The sequence below is a fragment of the Pecten maximus genome, unplaced genomic scaffold, assembly GCF_902652985.1.
Source record: "Pecten maximus unplaced genomic scaffold, xPecMax1.1, whole genome shotgun sequence".
Taxonomy (NCBI): Eukaryota; Metazoa; Mollusca; class Bivalvia; order Pectinida; family Pectinidae; genus Pecten; species Pecten maximus.
In genome coordinates, this window is record NW_022980747.1 from 5,085 (window position 1) to 20,170 (window position 15,086).

Below are 15,086 nucleotides of genomic sequence, written 5' to 3' on the forward strand. Positions count from 1 at the left end.
TAAACTCTTTCCCCCCTTCCTCTCTGGATGTTCCTGACCAAATTTAGTTAAAATCCATTCGTAACTTAATAATTAATAGCGATTTAAAGGATTTACCCCTATTTTCCCTATCGGACCCCACTCCTCAGTCCCCTGGGGATTCAGAGTAAAAATTTATACCAACTCGGTTCCCCTTCTCCAATGAATATTCCTGACCATATTTGGTTAAAATCCATTTAAAACTTTATGACTAGTAGCAATTAAAAGACTAATCTCTATGTCCCCTACTTGGCCCCGCCCCTTAGGCCCCTAGGGGTACAGAGTAAAAATTCATATAAACTCTGTTCCCCCTCCCCTCAAGGATGTTCCTGACCAAATTTGGTGAAAAGCTATTCAATACTTTAGGACTAGTAGCGATTTAAAGGAGTAACCCTATTTCCCCTATTTGGCCCCGCCCCTCGGGCCCCTGGGGGTTGAGAATAAAGATTTAAACAAACTCTGTTCCTCTTCCCCCAAGGATGTTCCTGACCAAATTTGGTTCAAATTCATTAACAACTTTATGACTAGTAGCGATTTAAAGGAGTAACCCTATTTCCCCTATTTGGCCCCGCCCCTCAGGCCCCTGGGGGTTCAGAGTAAAAATGTATACAAACTCTGTTTCCTTTCTGCCAAGGATGTTACTGACCAAATTTGGTTCAAATTCATTCATAACATTATGACTAGTAGCGATTTAAAGGAGTAACCCTATTTCCCCTATTTGACCCCGCCCCTCAGGCCCCTGGGGGTTCAGAGTAAAAATTTATACAAACTCTGTTCACCTTCTGCCAAGAATGTTCCTGACCAAATTTGGTTCAAATTCATTCATAACTTTATGACTAGTAGCGATTTAAAGGCGTAACCCTATTTCCCCTATTTGGCCCCGCCCCTCAGGCCCCTGGGGGTTCAGAGTAAAAATTTATACAAACTCTGTTCACCTTCTGCCAAGGATGTTACTGACCAAATTTGGTTCAAATTCATTCATAACTTTATGACTAGTAGCGATTTAAAGAAGTAACCCTATTTCCCCTATTTGGCCCCGCCCCTCAGGCCCCTGGAGGTTCAGAGTAAAAATGTATACAAACTCTGTTTCCTTTCTGCCAAGGATGTTACTGACCAAATTTGGTTCAAATTCATTCATAACATTATGACTAGTAGCGATTTAAAGGAGTAACCATATTTCCCCTATTTGACCCCGCCCCTCAGGCCCCTGGGGGTTCAGAGTAAAAATTTATACAAACTCTGTTCACCTTCTGCCAAGAATGTTCCTGACCAAATTTGGTTCAAATTCATTCATAACTTTATGACTAGTAGCGATTTAAAGGAGTAACCCTATTTCCCCTATTTGGCCCCGCCCCTCAGGCCCCTGGGGGTTCAGAGTAAAAATGTATACAAACTCTGTTCACCTTCTGCCAAGGATGTTACTGACCAAATTTGGTTCAAATTCATTCATAACTTTATGACTAGTAGCGATTTAAAGAAGTAACCCTATTTCCCCCGCCCCTCAGGCCCCTGGGGGTTCAGAGTAAAAATTTATACAAACTCTGTTCACCTTCTGCCAAGGATTTTCCTGACCAAATTTGGTTCAAATTCATTCATAACTTTATGACTAGTAGCGATTTAAAGGAGTAACCCTATTTCCCCTATTTGGCCCCACCCCTCAGGCCCCTGGAGGTTCAGAGTAAAAATGTATACAAACTCTGTTCCCCTTCCCCCAAGGATGTTCCTGACCAAATTTTGTGAAAATCCCTTCAATACTTTATGACTATGACTATGACTTCGGGCTAGGTGAGCTAAAAAAGGAAAAAAAAAGAGAAAAAGATGGTCTGGGTCCCGTCCGTTCCCGTCCGATCCCGTCTGGAATAGATATAATAGCTTTTATTAGATCAACCCCAGTAAATGGGAACCACTGTAAATATTACATACACTGTATGATTACTGCTAACAATGCACTTATCCTTTCCAAGAAATGTCCTCAAATTAATATAAGAGAATAAGAGCTAGCAAGATGTTGAGTTTATTTTTCTCTGAAACTGCACAAAATATATTGGATATTTGTTATAATGTGTGGCGTCATTCTTTTTGAAGTGAGGGATTGGTCTTACAAAAGTTGACACGGGAGGATTGCCAGTTTCCTATTTGGACAGGTACATGGGAATACATTTTTTGGCCCAGGGACTTTACTAAAAACTTTTTTAAAACGCTAATACAGAGGAGCCCAATTATTTGCATATCACTTATTTGATATAAATTCTCAGGTCCCGATTTTCTTCTTCTTTATCTTTGTATTTTAATCCCGTATTTGAAATGAAACAAATTTTGGCCCGTTTTTGTTGGTCAGTCTGTTGAGGGCAAACAAAGTTTTTATTTTGACCTTGTATTGATCGTTATGTTGCAATACACACCTGAGGTTTGGTGGGGCATGGCAGTCCATCCTTATAGCCAGGATTCTTCAAGTTTACGCAACCTTGACTCCAAATAGACTTCAAAGCAATAAAGATATCGGAAATCACAAGATGGCTAATTCAAGTCTCAACTAGATCCGTCCATTCCTCTCCAAGTATTCAACTCAAGACACAAACAATCACCCTATACAAGATTTACAAGCAATAACAGTCTGACACATGGTGGTCCATTGGATTACCAGGCCTGGACCACACAGACCTGGCGCTCCAATCATGATGCTGTATTGCTTAACTTGTACCAGATTCATGTCTGTGCCATGAGTTAAACATTGTCAAGGAAGGGACGGAACGAATTGAGAAATGAATGAACCATCTTGAGATAACAAAGATCCCCATTGCTATGTCATCTATCCAGAGTGAGATCACGCTCCCTTTGGAACCCTGACCCGGTGAATGTCCTGACGTTAGACATTCCCCTGCAAATAACATTCTCAATGTTATTTTCAAATCTTGAAAATAAAACAAATGTCCAGGGTATCGTTTCACAAAGCTTCGTAACTTACAAACGTTTGCAGGTATTTACGAAAAAGTTACGCAAAACTTACAAAGTTCTTATAAGTGCGTTTCACAAAAGTGTTCATAACTTTTTTCATATCTTGCGTCAAAACCATATGTTCTCTTGGTAAAAATATACCACTCTCTAACTTGGAGGTATACAAGGACGACATTTATTAGGTTAAAATTGTACGCCGGTCCTATTCCAGAGTCCCGTACACAGACTATGAACTTTATTTTGTTCCATCAAAACAACCGTATTATTGATAGATCAAATTTTCTTTACAATTTTCTATTTCATATTGTTTGTTATACGGTAAAATAACAGTAACAACACAATTTTCACAGATTTTGCTCAATGCCCATAGATATACTGAATGTTCTTAAAATATATTAACTGTTGGCACAGCCTGCAAATATGCGTACAAGTAGTTTCATGACAATGTCTATTTTGCCGGCATCCCTCCTCATTCAAAACCCAGTTTCCACCTCAAAACAATCGCACAAGGCATAGTAGTTCTCTTATGCTGATTTGTTATTGAGGAAGACGTCATTTTCTATTCCATAGGGCATGCTTGTTTTCGTAAGTTGCGATGCGGTGGATATGGTTTGTGAAATGCTTAGTAATTTGTAAATCTGACTTAAGCAAAAATTTGTAACGAAGCTTTATGAAACGATACCCAGAGGCCTTATTAGTCACCCGAGATCTTGTCTATATGCTCGGTCTATATGTGAGCATAAAGACACTGTCTGCTTAGAAACCAATATTTAACATACAGTCAAACCTAAGTATAATGGACACCCAAGGGACAATGGAAAAAGTGTTTTTTTTTTATAGAAAGGTATCCTTTATATAGAGGATTACTTTGTTTAATGAGTTAAATTAGGAACCAAGCAGGAATAGTTTCATTACCGTTTACTGTATATATCTCCTGACTTTCTATTTAAACACTAACAAAACAAGATAACAGAAATTATTATTTAATTTTCAAGATCCATCCAACACAAAATTTCAATTTTGATATTTTGTTATGATATTTGAAATATCTTTTTTTATAATTTAACATACACAAGGTTCATTATGTACCAAAAAACCATCAATAAAAAACATGAAAAAAGTGCATATCTCTATAATGATTATGACTTCTCAGAGTTTATTAATCATTACAGATATATTTTCCGAAATCCATGTAGTAATTTTATTTGTACATAACATTCATTGAAGAAAGAAAAAATATACTTGAATCCGGATCTAACTTTTTCCTTAATATATACTATACCCAAAGAAAGTGGTGGCTGACAATTTAAACTATGTACTTGCTAGTTGCATCCATTCAAATTTGCATAAATAAAATAATTGTCTACTGTCACCATTATAATTGTGTCAACTATAAACATATTTACATGATTTTCATAGGGGGTTCTTTGCACTGTCAATTATGGACAGGTATCCACTATACACAGGTTTGACTGTATATATATGACCCTTGTGACCTTGAAGGTACCTGTATGGGCCAAGGTCATTTGTCTTATTTAACTTCATCAAGGTATGCTACTGGACTAACACTCACAACCCTTGATTTAAACTGCAAAGGGCTGTAACTATTGCAACCCAATGTTGAAATAACTCAAGATGTTGTGAAGCTTACAGCATACCAAATTTCATAGAAATCTATTCACATTCATGCAATTATGCTCACAAGGTTCAATGTTAACAAGAGGCCTATAAGTCTAAATGCTCACCTGATTAGGTAATTATTGCTCTTAACCTAACTAAGACAAGACATTACATGTAGATTTGAATTTAAATTTTCTAATTTAAAAAAAAAAACTGTTTCAATGTGTTTAAAATTCAGGTTTGTAAAAATTTTTTTGCTAACCCTGATACAAATTCTAGCTCCATGCACTTTTGTGACTCAGTATATTTTCATTAAAAACAAATAATTTTTGATATTGTTCAGTCTTTATCTGTTTTCTGTGTGAACATAATTCTGTCTTTATCTGCAGTTTCTCTGCGAGTATAAGGTTACAACTATTGCGAAAGAAAGTAACTTTTCAGTATAAGAAGTTTACATGCACTATAATAAGTAGAAAATTGATCTACACACGGATTTTAGTTTTCTGGGTGTACATGTTCTGACAGTATCCATACCCAAATATGAGAATTAATTTCAGAAATTTACAGCTACTAATTTGATAAACCAAAGCTTGATTACAAATATTATTACTTCTCTAAAATAGCTTCTGGTTTCATGTCAATAGTACACTTGAAATTAAGTAATTAGTCATCCTAATCCACTACTTTCTAGATATTCTATTCCATATAATAAAATAACTGTATTGTTAGGAAATGTCACTTGAACATTCATACTAAATCTTTTTACTATGAAGCTAAGAATATTCGAGTTAAAAGATAAAATGATTTTAAAGATGGCAGACGATGGATGCTACTCCATGACAATAACTCGCATGAGCCTTTGGGCTCAGGTAAGCTAATAAACCTGCAAAGGGCCATAATTAATTAACATGTACAATTATGAAGCAAAAAGACCCTACATATAAATATTTAGAAATATTCATCAAGTTACCTGTCAGATATAGTGGTATAAAAATCCAACTATCAAAATTCACAAGTGTTATCAGAAGAAATGTAGGTTGAAATTGAGAATTCAATTTTTAAAAGTAGGTCAAAGGTCAGATCAAAGTCAGCAGGTACATCAATGTAGCACCAATGGAAATGTCTTGTCACAAGGAAAACATCAAATATGAAAGGCCAATCTCATAGTCAATAATACCGTATTTACTGTGTATAAGCCCAGGGGGCTGGTTAGTGCACTGAAAATGAGGAGAAATTTTGGGCGCCATCTTAGAAATAAAGAAGATAGCTCGCTACATTGATGATCTATGACCAAACAATTTTATTCCATTCAGATCTTCCGATAACAAATTACAGATGACGAGTAAAATTGTAAAAAAAAATTACAAGGTTCAGAAAACATGTTCAGTCACAGACAAATAGAAATATATGAACCATTCTTTTTCATTTATGTTCTATTTTCACACAAGTAGCACAAGGCACCAAGAAATATTTTACAGAACACCTATATCTGTTTACTAGCATGACTGGCACTATTATGGTAGACTTATACACAAGCTTCATCGATAGTATTGATATCGTCTATGGTTTGTATATTGTACAGGCTATAAAAAATGGAGGACGAGTTTATTTCCAAAAAAATGGGGAAATACCCAGAAAAATATGGTATCATGTGGCCAAGGTTAAAAGTTTTTAAAAAGTAGGTCAAAGGTCAGCAAATGTAGTACCAATAGAAAGGTCTTGTCATAAGGATCATAAATAAGTTGTATCCTCATTAGTATCGACACAGCAGCATAAAAACTTCAAAATACTTAAAACTTAAAATACCTCTATTTTTATCTAGATCTTACTGTCTAAGCCTTACCTGAAGGACATGGCACTCATGCTTGTGATGCAGCCAAAGCGTGGATCTCGCACATCTTACTGTTGAGAGAAATAAAACTGAAATTAGCACAGAGTAGTAAAGGCTGGTCATGAGAACAAAGGCAAACTACTAACTACTATGCTTTTCTCTTTGTTTACTAATCATTTGATCAAAATCTTCATGGAATAAAGTTGTAACAAACTTCAACTGACAAAATCAACAATTGTATTTTCCTCATCAGACTCAATATTCAAAGGGAACCTACAGGCGAAGTTTGAAACGTATGACACCAGTCCTTCAATTGTCAAAATCAAAGAAATAATGATAGCAAGTCGTCTAGGGTAATATTAACTGGACAACATACAGCCATGGCAATATTAACAAGATATCCTATAGACACACCCAGGACAATATTAAGATATCCGACAGCCACACCCAGGACAATATTAACAGGACAGCCACATCAAATATTAACTGGATAACAGACAGCCACACCAAATACTAACTGGATAACAAACAGCCACATTAAATATTAACTGGATAGCGATCAGCCACACCAAATATTAACTGGAGAGCGAACAGCCACATCAAATATTAACTGGATAACAGACAGCCACACCAAATATTAACTGGAGAGCGAACAGCCACACCAAATATAAACTTGGTAACGAACAGCCACACCAAATATTAACTGGATAACGAACAGCCACACCAAATATTAATTGGATAACAGACAGCCACACCAAATATTAATTGGATAACGAACAGCCACACCATATATTAATTGGATAACAGACAGCCACACCAAATATTAACTGGAGAGCGAACAGCCACACCAAATATAAACTTGGTAACGAACAGCCACACCAAATATAAACTTGATAACAAACATCCACATACTAACCAATTCAAACTGAACAATCTTAAAAGATGGCTATACCTCAACTAGGTAACTTGTATGAAATGGAAACTAGGATTTAATTTGCTGTGTATAATTCTACTACAATATTTCATTAGAGCCTTACCTTGCCATATGGACATGCCCTGCTCTACGGAGACTATAGTCCTGCCACTATGTCCCACCCGTAGGATCTTGGTGACCTGATCCTATTGGACTGCCCCACACTGAATCTGGAACAAGAATTTTACTGTGCTCACATCAATAACATCAAAACAATTCCACCATTTAACAATTCAGTACATGGCTAATTTTGATTTTCATTTCTAAATAATATGAATGAAACAATGCAAGAACAAAGAGCCATTTACACCTTAAAATAATGTAACTCGTTGCTAAAATGTATACTATTACAGAAACAGTTATTACTTGCCGAAGTTTGATGTTTAATGAGATCAATCACCATATAATCAGTATCAAATAGAAACATTACACATGGCATTGTATAACTGTTCCTCACTCTAACATGGACTAAAAAAATAGATTTCCTTAATTGTATGTATACTACTTACATCAAGTGTGCAAAGCAGTTAGCTTTCGGAGACCGACAGGGGCTCCAGCACCACATCCAGGTGCTTGGGCTTGCTCTGGACCTATCCATCAGCCTGATGGCTGGAATTAGAAATGGTAATTTTAACAATACAAACCAACTCAACGACACATTGACAATTATTATAGCATTGCACTCAACAGTTCATCAAATTGTTTTATAAGACTTTTAAAACGTAATCTTCATTGGGCAGAGGAAAATCTTTCTGAAAGCCACTTAAATCACCAATTTCACAGGAATTGCCAAAGTAAAATACAGGACAAAAACTGCTAAACTTAACTGGAGATTTAGTTTTGTAAACAGAAACAAGTTAATCTGTACAGCATTTGTTGGATATGAAATTCACAAAATGCTACCTCCAGAGAAAAAACATTTTCAATCAAACAGAAGATTTGTCCTACATTTAAATACTGCTTGTAAGAGTTATCCCCCCTGTGAGCACAGAATATTTGGATATGACTCCCAAGAAAATGTTATAAAATGCACAAAAATGAGATTACGGGGAGATAACTCCCTTTTACATGGTAACAAGTTATTTTTGTTTCTATATATGGTATGGTAATGTCTTTATTCTTCCATAATCTAATATCTATCATAATCTGTTGCTGCAAGAAAGGTTATGATAATATTGCTCTTTGAACCAAGAGGCCCATGGGGCCTGAATCGCTCACCTGGTTGGATTAGACTAAATGTCAAAATAATGTTCATGTTCATGTTCAATTCGTTTTATTTGTCTATCTCAAACAATGCTATATATGGTTATGGTGTGGGGATCCCAACTGCTTTAAAGAAATAACGAAGTCAAGACTCTCTAAGGGTCTGAAAGACCTCAAGAATTGATTTTAGAACATCCATTCATAACTTTATTACTAGTAGCGATTTAAAGAAATGTCCTCTATTTCCCCATTAGGCCCTGCCCCTTTGGCCCCTTGGGGGTCAGTCACCATTTATGCAAAATCTGTTCCCCTTCCCCCAATGATGTTTCTGAACAAATTGGGTTCAAATCCATTCATAACTGTATGACTAGTAGCGATTTAAAGGAATTACCTCTATTTCCCCTATGGGGCCCCGCCCATTTGGCCCGTCAGGGGTCAGAGTCACCATTTATGCAAAATCTGTTCCCCTTCCCCCAATGATGTTTCTGAACAAATTGGGTTCAAATCCATTCATAACTTTATGACTAGTAGCGATTTAAAGGAATTACCTCTATTTCCCATATGGGGCCCCGCTCCTTTGGCCCCCCGGGGGTCAGAGTCACCATTTATGCAAAATCTGTTCCCCTTCCCCAAATGCTGTTTCTGACCAAATTAGGTTCAAATCCTTTCATAACTTTATGACTAGTAGTGCTTTAAAGAAATTTCCTCTATTTCCCCTATGGGGCCCCGCCCATTTGGCCCGTCAGGGGTCAGAGTCACCATTTATGCAAAATCTGTTCCCCTTCCCCAAATGATGTTTCTGACCAAATTAGGTTCAAATCCTTTCATAACTTTATGACTAGTAGCGCTTTAAAGAAATTTCCTCTATTTCCCCTATGGGGCCCCGCCTATTTGGCCCCTCAGGGGTCAAAGTCACCATTTATGCAAAATCTGTTCCCCTTCCCCCAAGAATGTTTCTGACCAAATTGGGTTCAAATATATTGATAACTTTATGACTAGTAGCGATTTAAAGGAATTGCCTCAATTTCCCCCATCGGGCCCCGCCCCTCAGGCCCCTTTGGGGTCAGAGTCACCATTTATGCAAAATCTGATCCCCTTCCGCCAAGAATGTTTCTGACCAAATTTGGTCAAAATCCAATAAGAACTTTTTGACTAGTAGCGATTTGAAGCAAATGTTGACGGACGACGGACGCCGCACCATGGCATAAGCTCACCGGACCTTCGGTCCAGGTGAGCTAATAAAAATGCCTAAAAAATAAACTCTTACTTATAGGTTAAGTGTTTTTCAACTAAAACTATATTCTACATGTAACTATCAGAAACATGCAAAGCAAACAAACATTCTTTAAATAATCATTAATTTGAAGTCATCATCCCTCCTATCTATTATTATAAAGTTTATATCCTAATCTAAACATTTATAATAATTCATAATTAAAATAAAATATTTATAATAATTTGGGGCAAATATATTTTAACCCAAAATATTTATCATAGGTGAAGAGGAGTATGTACCTTAGATCCAGGCAACCACAGCTTTATGGAATAAACAGATTACTGCCACTCTGTCCATCCTTAAGGTCTTTATCGCCTTGTTGACAAAGATCCTTTGATGACTGGCTCTACACTGCTCCCTAAAAACAGAAATTGAATGGATTAGGGTTGGTAATCTTGACCATTCTAAATATTATCTAAAAAAAGACTTCACATTTTCACCAAAAAAAGTCACATTTATACAGAAAATTTTGTATCTTGTGCTGAAATTATTAATGTGTCCCAAATGTAATCATTACAAAATACTAAATAAACAGCTAGTACTATTTTCTCTCAATATTGCTAGACATGACCTTTCACAATTATGTCATGTAGTAAGAATTTATCTTGTCCTAGACCAAATCTGTTACCAAAATACTACTGTCTAATTACAAACTATGAAATCGTAACCATTGTAATATTGTCTTTCAAATTATTTATTATACTGCTATTTATACCGCTAGTGTGAGCACAGTCAGCTTTCCGAGATTTGAGAAAGATCCCTTCAGTAATTTCTCAGAAATAGCGATAACAAACTTCAATTGTCAAAATCCAAGATGGCTGCCTGTCGGCCATGTTGTTTTCCGATTGGTCTCAAAACGCAATATGCATAACCAGGCACCAAGGGGAACCTACATAAAAAATTTGAGAAAGATCCCTTAAGTACTTTCTGAGAAATAGCGATAACAAACTTAAATTGTCAAAATCCAAGATGGCTGCCTGTCGGCCATGTTGTTTTCCGATTGGTCTCAAAACGCAATATGCATAACTAGGCACCAAGGGGAACCTACATATGAAATTTGAGAAAACTTAAGGACGGCCTCCCGTGCGTGCGACATGCATGCGTGTGGTGAGTGCGTATGTGTGTTTTGGGATGCTGCGGTATGTTCGTGTTAAGTCTCCTTGTGATAGACCGGACTTTTGCCGATTTATAGTGCTACCTCACTGAAGCAAACTGCCGAAGACACCCAGCAGGACACCCCACCCGGTCAGATTATACTAACAACGGGTCTTAGCCCTGATAGACGGACTTTTCATACATTTCTTTCTCAACATTTGTTGTTCATCTTTTATCTTGATCAACATGCTATAAAAAGAATGATGAGATACAGCTCGGCAGTTGAAGATGATTACATGTATTTGATTTTCTATATTTATAGTCTTCACGTGATATTTTTAGACTTGACCTCAGCACTTAAAACTATAGACATGCCTCATATTTCCGGAAGCTTCATTACTGAGAATAGATGCATTATCATTTATCACAACAAATAAAAGGCACGCCCAGTTTTTCAGCTGTATCAAGTCAACTTCTTTCGATTGTGCATATGTACAGTATATCTTTCAAAAATAGCTTGTATCTTATGTTTTAATTGTTTAGGCCACCTGAGACGAATCAAGTGACCTATTGTAATTGTCTTTTGTCCGTCGCCGTTCGTCGTCCGTCCGTAAACAATTTACATTTTCAACTTCTTCTCCAATGAAACTGAGCCAAATGCATTAACCCTGACCTAGGCCACGTACAGCGATAGTGCAGGTAAAATATCACGTGACCCAAGTGATACCCACACTACCAAAATATATCGTCATGGTCCATTGGCGCGCTATGTGTTGTGAACGGATTTCATGTATGTAGTCAATCAATAACATATGATATGAATTTTTGTCGACACTGCAGTTAATCTATATTTTACTTTGAATTATACAGAGTAAATAGGTTATGATTTCACTCCTCTTTTATCCAAGTAAAAATTTTCCATCTCAACATTTCAATCTTTATACAAAATACTTCATTTTAAACATGCATTTAATGTTGAAAATATCTTTCAAATACGACCAAGAAAAAAATAAAATGTATAGTTCTATGAAAAATAACAAAATTTTGATAAGATCATTCGGGTTGATATGAGCTATGCGGACTGACAGATTGTGAAGTTAATGTTATCATTTAGAGTCAGTCTAGTTAATGCTGAAATTAAAATGTTTTATCACCTAAGTTTTTCCAATTTTTCTATACCAGCGCATCGGAGGACCAATTATCTGTTTGTGTATGGATGTCTTTATAGTTGTCTATCTGTCTGTCTAGCTGTTTGTCCTAAAATATGTTTTATATGTGTTTATATTTTTTTTCAATCTGTCTGTCCCCCTAGTTGTCTGTGGTATCTACCTGTCTTGTACTTGTCTGTATCATGTGTCTCCTCTTTTAATAAACAAAAAAATACACATTTCTGTTTTTTGTTTGGATTGTAAAGAAACATATGAAATATATTTCTTTCTCTTAGAAAATAAATGAATACAAACAGTGATGTAAATGTCAGTCATAATGATGTGTGTATATACACTACCATACTATATAGATATTCAGATGTGATTACTTGAATAAGTATGAAAGAAAATAGTATGAAAGGAAATAGTATGCAATGGATGCTTATATATATCAAGAGTGTTTGAATTTGTGATATGAAAAAATGGATGAAGGAAAAAGGAACGAATGAATTGTCAAATTGTGCAATGTGTATGTTTTTGAAAACTAAATAAAAATATGTTATAAAAAATTAAAAAAGATAAATATGTGTGAGTTTGAAATAGTTTTTCGTTGTTTTAAATGTTGTGTGCAAAGTGAATACACTTGTTCAACAAACGACAAAGAACAAAAGGATTAAATCGAGAAAATTTATTCAAATAGGAATCCATTTAAATTTCTGTATTAAACCGGGTGGTCCGTTTTTCAGTTTCCATGACACGACCATATGTCCGGATGCAGTCTGAGATTCTTTTTATGTAGGATAATGATGAAGTGTGGAGCCAGTGTGGAGCTAGTGTGGAGCCATGTGGAGCCAGTGTGGAGCCAGTGTGGAGCTAGTGTGGAGCCGTGTGGAGCCAGTGTGGAGCCAGTGTGTGTGGAGCCGGTGTGGAGCCAGTGTGGAGCTAGTGTGGAGATGTGTGGAGCCAGTGTGGAGCTAGTGTGGAACTGTTTGGAGCCAGTGTGGACCCATGTTGTGCAGGGTGTTTATGTTGTGGCGATGTAGTCAATACAAAATAACAACACATGGTATGAATTCTATTTTTATTCAAAGTATCGAAATACATTCGATAATACCAATCTGAAACTTTCCCATGGCGGAGTATCTGTTGTGTCATGGTTGCTTGTGGTTCGTTTTGGGTCAATTCTTTCCATTCTTCATCAGACATCTTATTTGCGCGGGCCCAACACACGGCTACGGATCGTGCCATACACATGCTGTCCTCGTTGACGATTTGGACAAGAGACGTCTTCTTTTTGATGGAATCATCTCCGCCGGATATGTCCGTAATCCATCTCCAACCACTCTCTTTGGGGACGTTGATAATGCCAATATCGAACCCTTCCGTCACGGTGAGCTCATCGTGACTCTGCAGCACCTTTTCGACATGTTCCATGACCAGTTCGGCATCAAACTCTTCTAATGAATGTAATGGAACCACGATAGCATTGTCCAAACTCGGATGATGGATGAGGACACGCCCCACATCGTTGTCTGCTGCTCCATCTTTAGCTTCATCTAATACATGTTTAAACATGTCATGGATGTTGTCGTGTATATCTTTTAGTTTTTTATTGTTCAAAAAATCCTTGTCTAAATGAACCTGATATTTGATGTCAACGGCCGTCTTTGTTTTGAACTATTTTTCTCTGACTTTTTCTAAGTGGCATGGTAAGGCCTGGGTAGTTGCTGGCCGCCATACTGGTCAATTCTTTGACGTTTTGGTAGTGGTGGTAAAACCAGTTCCATTTCTATTTATCTCCATTTCAATTCCAGGAGTTTTTGTTTCACGTAGTGATCGTCTAGGAATCCAGTAATCTCGGCTAATTCTCCCAATTCCTCGTTTTATCAATGGAATCCACGATGTCTTTCAATTCGGGAAAATGTTCCATTCTGAAAAAAAATACGAACACGTTCAAATAACAGTAACTCCAATATTTTTTAATATGACTTTATAAATAGGCCCGTTTCATATTTTGACTGATATGTAAATTTGGGAGAGCGTTAAGTGCCTTATCGTAAAACCGAGTGTGTAACAAGATACCCCCAATTACAAGTGGAGGCGCACGACACTACTGTGTGAAGTGCTAACCCGAGATAATGAAAAACACATGGAAATCTATTTAAATGCTTATATGAAGGGGTCTTGTTTGAGCTGTGTATTGATAAACTAAATGAAATATAAGAAATACACGGATGGATTCATCGTATTTGTGATGTAGTATCAACAACCAATAGGTTGATAACATAGCATATTTATAGTAAAACCACAGCGTGAAATGTCACTAGAGATAATGAACAACACGTGGCATATTAGTAATCCTATGGACATTTATACATATGAAATTTAGGAAACGGCAATTACACCACTCTTAACAGTAACTTGCTCGTAGATTGACCCTTATAAAAACGAAATAAGATAAGTATTCACAATGTTTACATACTCGTTTTACATATGTATCTCTGCAGTGAAATGCCAGTAATAACAACACGTATTCGTTTGCTTTGTGTGTCATAATCCGTAGCAATAAATCCATTGGATTTTAACTCAATAGGCAGCTGTGTGTACACCTTTAAACACCATGCATATCGCTTGACTGAGTTGTGTATAACCAGTACGTGTTGGTCACGATATAGCAGATAAGACTGAGATGATTACAATTAAGTAAATAAAAGCAAGTTACTCACCTAGCTCTCGGGTCTTTGAAAAACGGGGAAGAATTATACGGTAAAGTAGATCACTGTGGGGCTAGGCCACGCTGGGGTTTAAACACTACTAGGTCAGGTTGGGGCTAGGCCATGTTGGGGTTTTCCCGGTCTATGTAGGTCACGCATGTGTTGGGTCAAAGTATGTCAAGTTGGGGGTAGGTCATCCTGGGGCTAGGTCACGCAGGTGTTAAAGTAGGTCACGCATGACTTCAGATGTAGG

At 36.8% G+C, this 15,086-nt stretch overlaps 1 long non-coding RNA gene across 1 annotated transcript; it reads right to left on the minus strand.

Annotated features, from left to right (window-relative positions):
• Positions 1-1,819: 1,819 nt before the first annotated feature.
• LOC117319660 lies at positions 1,820-10,622 on the minus strand. Its single transcript, XR_004530786.1, has 7 exons — positions 10,592-10,622; positions 10,116-10,234; positions 7,907-8,006; positions 7,462-7,567; positions 6,437-6,495; positions 2,421-2,896; positions 1,820-1,872 (listed from the first exon to the last, which is right to left on the minus strand). It is a non-coding gene; the product is annotated as an uncharacterized LOC117319660 (long non-coding RNA).
• Between the last annotated feature and the right edge of the window lie 4,464 nt (positions 10,623-15,086).